This window comes from Sorex fumeus, unplaced genomic scaffold (genome assembly GCF_029834395.1).
Source record: "Sorex fumeus unplaced genomic scaffold, SorFum_2.1 ptg000003l, whole genome shotgun sequence".
NCBI classification, from domain to species: Eukaryota; Metazoa; Chordata; class Mammalia; order Eulipotyphla; family Soricidae; genus Sorex; species Sorex fumeus.
In genome coordinates this window covers 44,244,089-44,256,468 of record NW_026606060.1, presented here as the reverse complement: position 1 = coordinate 44,256,468, position 12,380 = coordinate 44,244,089, and the positions used below count along the sequence as shown (strand labels likewise).

The 12,380-nt window shown below is 36.4% G+C and overlaps 2 non-coding genes across 2 annotated transcripts; both read right to left on the bottom strand.

The window, feature by feature from the left end:
• Positions 1 to 10,427: 10,427 nt before the first annotated feature.
• On the bottom strand, positions 10,428 to 10,535 carry LOC130029149 (U6 spliceosomal RNA). The gene has a single exon (XR_008793283.1). It is a non-coding gene; the product is annotated as a U6 spliceosomal RNA (small nuclear RNA).
• A 1,474-nt stretch (positions 10,536 to 12,009) lies between these two features.
• Positions 12,010 to 12,121, bottom strand: LOC130029091 (U6 spliceosomal RNA). Its single transcript, XR_008793273.1, has one exon. It is a non-coding gene; the product is annotated as a U6 spliceosomal RNA (small nuclear RNA).
• Between the last annotated feature and the right edge of the window lie 259 nt (positions 12,122 to 12,380).

Here is a 12,380-nt window from a genome sequence, read left to right as displayed (position 1 = left end):
CCAAAATGTTATATGTACAGGCAGTATATGAAGAGAGGGGGTTTCTGTAATCTTTCATCCCAAACTACCAAAACACTGGAAGTCTTTTCCATCTTTAGATGCTTGCCCTCATTTACAGATTCATGTTTCCTACCTCTAGAAACAGCCTCAAGTGGTAGTAAAGGGAAAAGTGTGGATGCCAACAAGATTCCATAATCACCACTTTAATAAATGAGACTCATGAAAAGATTGGATATTCACCCCCCACAAAGTAATTTTCAGTTCAGGAAGCCAAATATCATACCATATTTAAGGATATACCACATATGAGCTGCATCAGAGTTCAATATCTTACTAACTAGAACCTCAGTCATCCTGTTGCAAAGTGACCTAGAAATAACATTTAGCCCTTCTTTCTTTTGACTTGAAGAAAGCTGGTAAGAGGTCATATTAAATTAGCAATAACCTGTCAACCAACATTCTAAGCTGGCTGTGTTTGGCATTAAGGCCCTGAAGATTTAAAAAGGACAGTTAAAGAGCTGTAAGTAAGAACAACTCTTATCTTCTCGGTGAGTTTTTCTTTTTAACTTTATTTTTGATTTGTTCTAAACTCCACCATACAACAATTAAAACAAAACCCAGAGTGATTGGATTTGAGAAAATGATAGCTTTGGTTTGAAAAACTAAATGTACTCATAATGAAATGAATGCTGGTCTCAAATAAAATCTTTTAGGTATTGTGAAGCGAGACAGCCCTAATCTCTCAAATAACAAAGAATAGGCAAAAATGATAGAATGTGAATGTCAAAGAGACTCACAGGAATAACTGGAAAATTGATAGACACCCCGGAGTTTCCAAAATGCTTTCTAAAACCCGAACATATTCTTTGACACAATATAAAACTGTGGCATTCCATGGGAAAATAAATGTTTACTTTCAATATAAGCTTTGAAATTTGTAAATAAAAGCAGACGGGCCTTTTTCCCCAATGCCGAGGGAGCTGGCATGCTAACAAGCATTTCAATGGAAAAAGATGTATGTATCTCTCGGAATTAAAGCAAATGATGTCTATCTCATCCTTCCCCAGCTACTTTCCTTTTATTTTTCCTCCTATCTGTCATCTCTGTTTTTTTCTCTGTCTGCCCTAACTCTCCTTCTTATTTTATTTTTTATTGTTATTTTTGCCCTTCCGTTTTCCTTCTGTAGGTAACTCTCTTTTCAATCAAATGACCTATTATTCATGGTGGTCTTGCTTCTGTGCGAGCCAATTTGCTGGGCCTCAGGACAAGCATGAGTACAATGTGGGGTCTTTGTCAGGCTAGAAAGTACAATCTGGCTAAGAGATAAGAGAAGAACCTAGATATTATAAATGCCTGGAGTGTTTCAGAGAATATAGATGCTCAAAGGAGACAGGCTCTAAGCTGGATCTTGGAAGATGAGCAGATATAGGAAGGAAGAACAGTTGACAAGGGGATTTCACAAGCAAAAGCAGAGGGGTAGGATAGTATAAGATTTGCTGAAAATTTCAGCCCAATAAACCGTTTTGTCTCTATGCAGGGCTCACATAGAAAGGTTGATGAAAAATAGGGCTGTAAAACTCAAATGGGACTCAAGTTGTAGTTGCTTTGAATGTCAAACAATTCAGACTCTGCTCTCTACTGTAGAAAGACAATGATATTTTCTGTTGGGATTTCCAAAGATGGTTTTTGAGAATGCTCCTTCCCCCCACCCCTTTCTGATTCTGGTCCACTGTCACCTTGTTGTTATATTTACAAAATAAAACACAGCATTATTCTAGTGTCTCTTCTAAAGGGAGGTAAGAAAAACTTTTTATATTTCTTCTTAAATTGCTTAGTTTCTGTAAATGAATAACTGAAATTAAATAATAATTCTGGTTATTTGGAAAACACAAGATCTTGAGAATAATTTTCAGATATGGAAGGGAAAATAAGATAAATTTAAGTTCGTTATGAACTCTTGCAAATAAACCATTTGCTATATCAAATCTATTCCACAGAAGATGTTGGAAAACATAACAAAATATGTCTGGGTCAAGTGGAGTCCTGCTGTTATTTCCTGAGACGACCTTTCCTAATTTCCTAATTCCTAGCTAAAATGTTGGTAAAGTCAAGAAGTATACAAAACCTACAACAACAATAAAAGATACAGAGGCAAGTTACTACTGAACTTTGAGAAATATCTCCACTGAATACATGGCTCACAGATATAAATTAAAATATATGTTCATAGGGCCTCTGTGATCCTTGTCCAAAGCAGTCCAAGCATGAGAGCTTGAGGCTATTTACTATCCTCACTATCCTCCTGTTTTCTCAACCTTCCTCTCTTCAAACTAAAACTCCCGAGAAATAGGAAGACTAAACTATACAGTGAATGAAATATTACTTCCTATTTTGTTGTTGCATACTGAGGTAACAACCTTTCCCTTCTTCAAGGGTGCTTAGAAAATCAAGAAGAATGGGAAGTGTTGGCTGGCAATGCAGGATCTCAGAGGAAGAACACACTTCTAAAAATATGCTTTATTTAGAGAAATCAGAAGTTCTAAGAACTGATTCAGCATCCTTAATCAGTACAATCCAAAAGACTGAGGCCCCTGTGATCTCGGAAAGAAAACTATTAGGGGATAAAGGGTCAATAGGAAAAAACAACAGGACAAATTTTAAAAATCAGAAAACTAAATACAAAGAACTTGAGTGGACCAAGGAACAATCACAATCACGATCATCCTGTTGTTCGTCGATTGCCTTGAGCAGGCACCAGTAACGTCTCCTTCATCTTAGCCCTGAGATTTTAAAAAGTGCCATATTCAAGGCTCTGTCAGGGTTAGGAGAATGAGACCTATCATTGTTACTGGTATTTGGCATATTGGGTACACCATGGGGAGTTTGACAGACTCTCCCATGTGGGCAGGTTACATTCAGTAGCCTGCCAGGTTGTCTAAAGTAAGAATGAGATTTGTGGCCACACGCTTCCGGGAGCTGGGTTTTATAGTCTCTGCATTTTGGCCATTGATGGGATTACACGGTGCTGGGGATCAGTTGGTGAATGTGACCCCTGCCTACTGGAGGATGGAGGATCTGGTGGAGGATACTCAGCCCCAATCTGAGCAGGCTTAGCGATCTCAGCCCTGGGACCCGCATGCCTTTGTTCCTCTGCCTGTACCTTCATGCATGTGGAGAGTGGTCTCAGCATGGTTGTGGCTGGTTCTGAAGGTCTTTGGCTGCCAGAGATCTGCTCGGGGTGGGGAGGGAAACTCACCTAAGGAACATTTTACTAAAATTATTACAATAGAATTACAATGCACACTAAACAGGAGAGAAATCTCTATGGCGTAAGCTTGCATTAAAAGCAAGGAGAGGGAAACCTGGAGGCAGGTGGGTGAGTTCCCCCACCTGCCCAAACAGAGCCCTGACAGCCAAAAACCTCCAGAACCCAATCATCACCATGTTCATGGCTGACCTCCAAGACTCAAATGAGTTTCATTTATGAATCTGTTGAAAACTCCAGGAATTTGGGTTTTGTGACCAAAATCTCCAGGCTCTTATGGAGTCAGGGATTGACAACTTCCCCACGATCCCCTGTTCTTTCAGGAGCCTGATTGTCATGTCCATGAACTGCCTCTGGAACCATATAAGTTCACTGACTAGCCTGACCCAAAAACTCACAAATAAATCTCAGAAGAGATTAACAAGCTGCAGTGATGCCTCCAGATCCCAAAGCCATTATCGAATTAAAAATTTAACTCCAGTTATATCACCTTATTTAAAATTTTAGAATTACTGGAGCAGATAGCTGCATTTGTGGCCATGTGACATCTCATTCTCCATACCACTGATATACCAGAAGTAGCACATATTGGTTAGGGTGTAAAATAGAAGGCAACCAATCTCAATTAAAAAAATATTAGCACAGAAGGCTCAACCTGTAACAACATGTTAGTAATCTCTTATACGAGGGATCAATCACTTCAGGGTGATGGTATAATCTTCACACACTTTCTTCTAGGAAACCTTTTTTGATCATTTTAAGATATTTATTAATAACAAGCAATACAAAATAAATTATTTAGGGACTGCTTGGTTATTTAGGGACAGGTTTGGGTGGTAGTTGGGAAAATTAAAAAATAAATACGGTGGTGGGATTGGTATTGGAATAGTGATTATAATAAATTATTGTGAACAACTTTTATAAAAATAAAATAGTTTATTTTGAAATGCAAAAAGACCCAAGTTTTGTCCACAGCATTGCCAGGAGTAACCCCTGAACACTGGGCTGAGCTAGGAGTATCCCCTAATCACCACTAGGTGGGCTACTGCCCTCCCCCCAAAAACGAAGAAACAAATTTTTGAAACTTTCACATTGAAGATGTTCAGTAGAATTCATACTGCTGAAAATAAGGTGACCGTAGGAATGAAGTATATGAGTTCTGTGTTCTCTCTAGATGCCAAGAAAGAAGACAGGATAAATATCAGCATAGACTTAGCATGGCATTGATTGTGGTAACAGATGCAGGGAAGAATAAGAGTTCAGCAGAGTCTGTCTCAGTTGTAACTCGCAACTGCTTAAAGAAGCTGTAAAGGAGTCAAGATTTCCATCAGGCAGCGAAGAAGTTGGAAAGAAAGATAACAGTCCTCATACAAATATTACAAAATTAAAGTTGTATTGGGCTGGAGCGATAGCACAGCGGTAGGGCGTTTGCCTTACAAGCGGCCAATATGGTCAACCCTAGTTCAATTCCTCCGCCCGTATCGGAGAGCCTGGCGAGCTACGGAGAGTATCTAGCCTGCACGGCAGAGCCTGGCAAGCTACCCGTGACGTACTCGATATGCCAAACACAGTAACAACAAGTCTCATGATGGAGACGTTACTGGGACCACTCGAGCAAATCAATGAACAACGGGAGGACTGTGACTAAAGTTGTATTACAAAATTTAAGAAGTCACCCTTCTCGAAAGAGGTTAGATTCAATGTCCCATTTGGTCTTAACTACAATAGTATTTGTATGCTGTTTAAAACATATTTCAACAGTTGAAGATAAATAGTACTTCGGAGTTAGCACAATGACACTGCTGAGGTAGAATCTTGTATCTATTATTACAAGACCTTGATCAAGTTAAATATAAGGGAAGAACTGCACAATCCAGAAGAAGTCATTTCATCTAAAGGCAACAGACCAAGAGTCAGCCCCTTATTGACATAACACCAGTAGCATGTCATCATCCTTTTCAAAAAATTCTGGTCAATGTTCATTTTCTGCCAATTGATAGAACACAGGCCCTAGTTCTCCCTGAAGTCCAACTTGTTTAAAATGACCAACTTAATTAATTTTAGAAACTAAATCTGATGAGTTTCTACCTATTCCCATCAGGAAGGTTTTCATTAAGTATGAGAATTTAAAAGTACATTAAACCTATACTATTTATGTTTTTAGGGAAGTTGAGGAATAGGTTTCTAATCGTGAACTATATACCATTAATGTATATAGTATACTGAACGGTTTTAATGTTTAAGAACACAGAGCCTATTAAGAGCAGAGAGATAGTATGGGGGTAAGACTCTTGCCTTGCACACAGCTTACATGGGTTTGGTCCCTGGCACCCCCTATAGTCCCCAAATCAGCCAAGAGTGATCCCTGTCTAAGCACCATTGGGCCTGGCCCTAAACAGAAATAAAGAAGAAAAAAGAACATAAGGCATATTAGTGGATATGAAGGATTAGCTCTAGAATCCAATTTAGAAAGGAAAATTGGGTGATGGATTTTTAGAGTTTTACCTTTAAATTGAAAGATTTAGAGAATTTAATCAAGTTCAGAAGTATTGGAATGCTTAGGAGAACATGTGATTTGTTAAAGTTAATTTATTAGATTTGCTGGAGTTGTTAAGGTTTGGCTGGTAGGTCAGACATTTGAAAAGCTTAAAAAGAAGACTGAATGTATTAAATATACAAATGAATTTTAAATACTTAAGAGGGTTTTATTAACTAAGTTGTAAAAGGACATGCTTTAGGAATTGAGAATCTTCAACTTAAATTGATGGAATATTATTCAAACACTCCTTTGAAAGCAATTGTTAAAATTTACTAGATACATAAATAAAATGATGAAGCATGTAAGGTGAACTTAAAGGTTTGAGAAAAACTAGTATCATAAAATTCTGTGGTTTTAATGGAGTGAATATTAAACTGACATCTTGAATAACAGCACAACCGTTATTCTCTATACAAAAGCATCCCTCAGACATTAAAAAAACCCTCAAAATTTACATGAAGATCCCATTTAAGAATTATAAATGTTTCTGAAGAGACACCCATATAAATAAACAAGCGCAGCAGATATGACTGAGAATTACTTCCCAGAAAAATGGGAGCTGTAGGTGGAGAAAGGTTTGGGAATGCAAACTAAATGATTTGATTACTTAATTTTAGGAAAAATTAAGAACCAATAGTACCTATTAGAAAAATAATAATCAAGATAAATAAAAATAAATCACACTAGACTCACAGGAAAATAAAAATGTGAGTTACCAGGGGAAAACATGAAGTTTGCTTTCTCTTTATAAAAAAAGGCCAAAGAACAACAGATAAACAGAGTCTGAAGGGGGAAAGTTACTACACAACTTATGAATACTTTTTGGTTTGGGGCTTACTGTTGGCAGTAGAGGGGATCATATAGTGTCAGTAGTTGAAACCAAGGCCTTATACATGTGAAGCAAGTAATCTGCCACTGAATCATATGCCTGGCCCATTTTTTAATATTTTTTTACTTAATAAAAATTTTACTTATATATGAAGCAAAATAAAGACATTCCAGTTAGTTATGACACTTTATTTCTGAAAATATATCCCGTAAGCAAAAATTAACTGAAAATAGAAAGCTAGAGTTGCTGGAGAGATAGTACAAGAGATTAAGTCACTTGCCTTGCATATGCCAATATATTTTTCCCTGAGCACCACCAGGAGTAATCCCTGAGTGTGGAAGTAGCCTAGCCCCTAAGTACCACTGGGCATATTCCAAAATCAAAACAAAAAAATAAAAGGTTAGAAATCAGACAGTTGTGTATAAGAGGATCATAATAAGCATATTCCAGTAAAGTGGATAAATGAAAATAATTGCAATTTTTTCAGGTCAGTTGGCATTAAATATGTTTCTTCTTTCAAGCTTTCCTTTCATATAAATATGGGAGAAAACTTCAAGATCAAAGAAGTACAGCATTCCCATGGCAAAATTTGGAAAACTCTATCATCACCTGAAGATAAGGTAGACTCAGAGAAAAGGCCCTGTCTATGTTGCATTTGATAACTTTTCCTAAGACAGAAAGAGCATCAATCCAGGATGAAAGTAAAGAATGTCCAGGATGAATCTTACTAACATTCCTAAGGTGGTGTAGGCTGGACTTCGGACAACTATCAACCACTTGCACTTTATTCTTTTATAATCATTAACATTATAAAGAATGTACTCCAACAAATACTTGGCACCCACCTATATCATAATGCTGAAAAAATACAGATGGTTTGATGGAATATGCAACTGAAGAGTATATATAAGATGTCAGCATAAAGCCATAATGATTTAGATATGGTGCTATAGAAAACTGAGCTTGACTTCAGAAGTTTCCCCAGACCTAGAGAAAAGAGTTCCCTCAAAGCATGGGACTCTATAGAAGATAATATAGAGAAGTTCAGACTTCAAACAACTGGGCAAAAACTCACTAAATAAATTGCATTGTAAAAAAATAATTATAGTAGGTAAAAAGTTTTCTTTGGGGCAAATGGAGAAATAAATATTTATATATTCAGGGATCATATAGCAGAGGGAGCATCAAGATCAGAAGATTAAGAGAAGGAGGGCTTTAGGACTTAAAAAGTTATCAGAAGGCTAGGTCACAGAAAACATAGTGATTTATGTTTAAAATTCTGGATATCAACACAAGAACAATAAAAGAGTGCTAAATGATTTTAAACTATGGATTATGTGATGACCCCATTTTGATTCTGAATAAGGATTTTGCACTAGAGCCAAAAAGATGGTGATGGCACTGAATTAGAAGGTAGCTATAACAATTCAGGAATTTCATGATCATGTATAACATCGTTATTTATAGACAACAAAAATACATCAAGGAAACAACAGGGCTTGACATAAACATAAAACTAACAAAATTAATTATCAATTTTGTGTTAGTTTTATAATATAAAATTAGTTATCAATTTAATGTTAATCATCTCTTGCTATGTTAAATACAGTACCATGAAACACAGCTATAAAAACAGTTTTTAAGACCTCATGCTTGTGAATTTCCACAAATGATATCTGATTATTTGCATATTTTTAGTACCTTGATTGATTTTGATTAACAAATCATGCTATAAAACACCTGAAATTAACTGTTTTTTTTAAAAAAAAACTAAATATAATTACAGCAAAGTTTCAATAGTAGTTGTCTCTAGGGGAGAAGATGGCTGGTAAACTTTAATTTCTACTTTATATTTATCTTTACTTTCTACCCAGAAAATATTTCTGTTATAAAATATAAACCAGTTTGCTCTTTTAAAAACAATTCCGTTACCACAAAATAAGGGTTATCTAAGAAGTGTAATAAAGAATTATTAATAAATTATATCAATAGAGCAAAAACTATATGGAAAACTCAAAACAAATCCATTTTCACTCATGCAAAGAATCTCGTTTTAGAAATAATACTCAAGACTTATAATACTATAATTACGATAGGAACTATTATGTAATCTGGGTTGACATATACATAAATTACTACAATGGAAGTAGGTATAAAGACCCATTAAATTAATTTATACTCTGAATTTCATTTCACTTCTACAATTTATTCTGAATAGATAATTGGAGATAGATAATCTGAATAGATAACATGGGCATTAAAATTATTTTTAAAAATATACTCCAATTATTAAGAATAGTAAAAAATAGAAAGACTTAGCTGTCAAATAATTGGGTAGCTATTGTCAAATGATTAATATAATTTATACTATCACACAGTTACCATGATACTAATCTATGAGGGTGCATGTGTTTTTTTTATCAATAAGACTAGATTTTTCAAGGAATATGCCCCTAAGTTGTCTTCTCTTTAATTTGGCATGGATGGAATGAGTCAACCATACATCTTTTCTTGTACTCTTCCTTCCTTATATTCATCTGAAGTTCTCTTTTGCTTGCCTTTACTTCTGCTGGCCTCCTTCAGAAGGCCAACTTCTGATATTCATCTCTGGTCCCTGGACAAGGAAATGGGTCCTCCCACTTGCTACTTCAAAAAGGTGTTTTGAGGTTATTTTCACCATAGAGCTCATGACTCCTCAGAGATACAAATCATCCAGAGACTACTTAAACCTGCCAAAAAGGCAATGCTAGATAATTTGTTTTGTATTGCTTATTATGAATAGAATATAGTGATTGAAGCTCAAACATAAAAGCTTTGTAACTTATCTCACAGTGAATCAAAAAAGAGAGGGGGGAATAATAATAGAATAATAAAATAAAATTAACATTCTGAATAATAAAAAAGTAATGTGGAGTTCATGACCAATTCAATCAGCTTAATCAATGCTGAATAAATAGTACTCCTACATTATATATAAAAAAAAATCATCCGGAGACTTTAGAACAGAAAGGTACACCTGAGACTCATAGTAGGGGCCCATCAAAAAATCACACTTGTGTAGATATCTAGAACTCCCTGCTGGTGTACCAAGTTCCACATCTTTTCCCCTCAAAAACTATTTTATTTCCTGCAGGACCTTTTTCACATTCATCCCACAAAGTATCTCTCTCCTGAGTGGCTTTAAGAATCTAGTCCATTCCACAGTCTAGCTTCATTCTTCTTTTGACCCACAAACAACTCAAGGATGTGGCTGTGGAGTTTTTCCACTGTGACGATAATATCAAAAAATTGAGTTGTTTGTGAGTCAAAAGAAAAATGAAGCTAGACTGTGGAATGGACCTTTCATAGGGGCTTGTCCTCACTCTGTGCTCATGGGTCACCCCCAGTGGTACTTAGGGATAATGCAGTGCTAGGGATTGAGTTTAGAGATTCCACTCCCCACCTCCCTCCCCCCACCCACACACACACATACATTCACATGCAAAGCACATACTCCAGCGAGTCATTGAGCTATCTCTGAGCCCCTATACATCATTTTTTTTTAATTTTTATTAGTGAAACACCATGAGGTACAGTTGTAGACTTAAAAATTTTTGTGCTTGGGTTTCAGTTATACAATGATCAAGTACCCATCCCTCCACCAGTGCCCATTCTCCACAACCAATGATCCCAGTATTTCTCCCACCCACCCCCATCTCCCTTATCTCATCCTGCCTCTGTGGCAGGGCATTCCCTTTTATTCTCTCTCTCCTTTTGGGTGCTGAGGTTTGCAAAAGAGGCATTGAGTAGCAAACAAAAATATGGAACACTTCAAGAATTTGCATGTCATCCTTAAACAGGAGCCATGCCCAATCTACTCTGTACTATTCCAATTTTAGTATATGTGCTGCCGAAGTGAGTACTATATATCATATTTTGTTAATTTTTTTAAAATTCTGGTTGTATAACTGCTTTTTTTTATTGAAAGTCTTAGAAATCCAAACTGAAGTTATTGGCTTGCAGTGGTATGGGGTGGGGCAGGGTGGGGGGAAGGAATTTGTTAATTAAAAAAAAATACTGGAAACATTTTAAATAATTACAGGAAGTGTTAAGGACAGTGCAGTATTATGATTGGTCCAGTTTTAGAGGAGTTACTATTCACCACCCTAACCAACAACCTGAGCATTCAGGCATGTTTTATAAACACATAGGCTCTGAGAGACCCACAAGATTGACACAAAGGAAATACGGCTTGCAAAAGCAGAGATAAAGCCTTAAATCCCTGAATGCTCAATGGTATCAAACCGTACCTCTTTATCTTACAAGAAAGACTCGCCTCACATAAATATTGTTGGGCAGCCATCTCCCTGTTTCCATTTCAGGCTGACATACACTACAAAAATAAATGGGACAACATATACTATAAGATGGGAGTAGGACAAGAATATCTCTAGACATGATTGATAATTCTAATACTGAACATCCAAAAAGTCCGATATGAATTTCTCAGGGAATCACCAATAGTATTGATTTGATATGATCTGTTCCATGCAAAAACTTTTAAAGCAAATATATACTAATGCTTCCTTTAACTTCTTTAATTCTTTACCATGTCATAAAAAAATCAAGTTTCAGAGTGTGTTATTCCATGGATTTTCAAACAAGTTAATCTAGCTTTTATTTAATATCCATTTCACCTGGTGAAAGCTAAAGATCCTGGCTCCTAGGTTTTCATTGTTTTCAAGCTAATACCTGAGAAATTACTCAGTGAGAAAGACTGATTATATTGAAGAACCCCCTCCCCAATAAAACAACTGCTATTGATGTTCAGTTTTAAACAGTAAGAGGGTCATTAAAAGGTTTATCTATTAAGGAACAACATGCTTTACTCTGATGAATGTCAGCATGTTGTATAGTAATATTCATGGTTACTAGCACTCCTCTGAGTTTTTCTACGATAATTAAAGACTGGAGACTCTACATGTGGCATCACGAACAACTTTCATATTCGTGTCCTCAGTCCTCCCAATAGAATTTCCAGAATTATCAAATAAAAGTATAAGAGTAAAATTCAGACTGAATTTCAGATAAATAATTGAAAATTTTGGTAGAAAAATCTCACATACAACAGCACTGTAGCACTGTCCTCCCATTGTTCATCAATTTGCTCGAGCAGGCACCAGTTGGCTCCATTGTGAGACTTGTTGTTACTGTGTTTTTTGGCATATCAAATACGACACAGGGAGCTTGCAGGCTCTGCTATAAAGGCAGATACTCTCAGTAGCTTGCTGGGCTCTCTGAGAGGGATGGAGGAGTCGAACCCGGGTTGGCCATGTGCAAGGCAAATGCCCCACCCACTGTGCTATGGCTCCAGCCTGTATGGTATATTGGTAAGAACAAATAATGAAAAGTTTCATGAATTTGCGTGTCATCCTTGCACAGGGGCCATGCTAATCTTCTCTGTATCATTCCAATTTTAGTATATGTGCTGCTGATATTGGAGGTAAACCTACTAAAAATATGTCCTTGTTATGTAAAATTCAGCACTAGGCTTAGTAGCCTGCATTTTATCTGGTGACCTGATTCGCCAAACTCTCTTAAATATTGTCTTTAGTCCTCTTCCCTAAAGGAGTCAACCTAAAAAGTTTCTGAGAATGAAATTTCTCTCCTTTATATCCAAACATTATATCCCAGAAATATTTTCCTCTGCCATAAAGGAGTCACCAAGTTCTAAGTTTAGAGACGACTCAAGAGATGATAGAAAATAG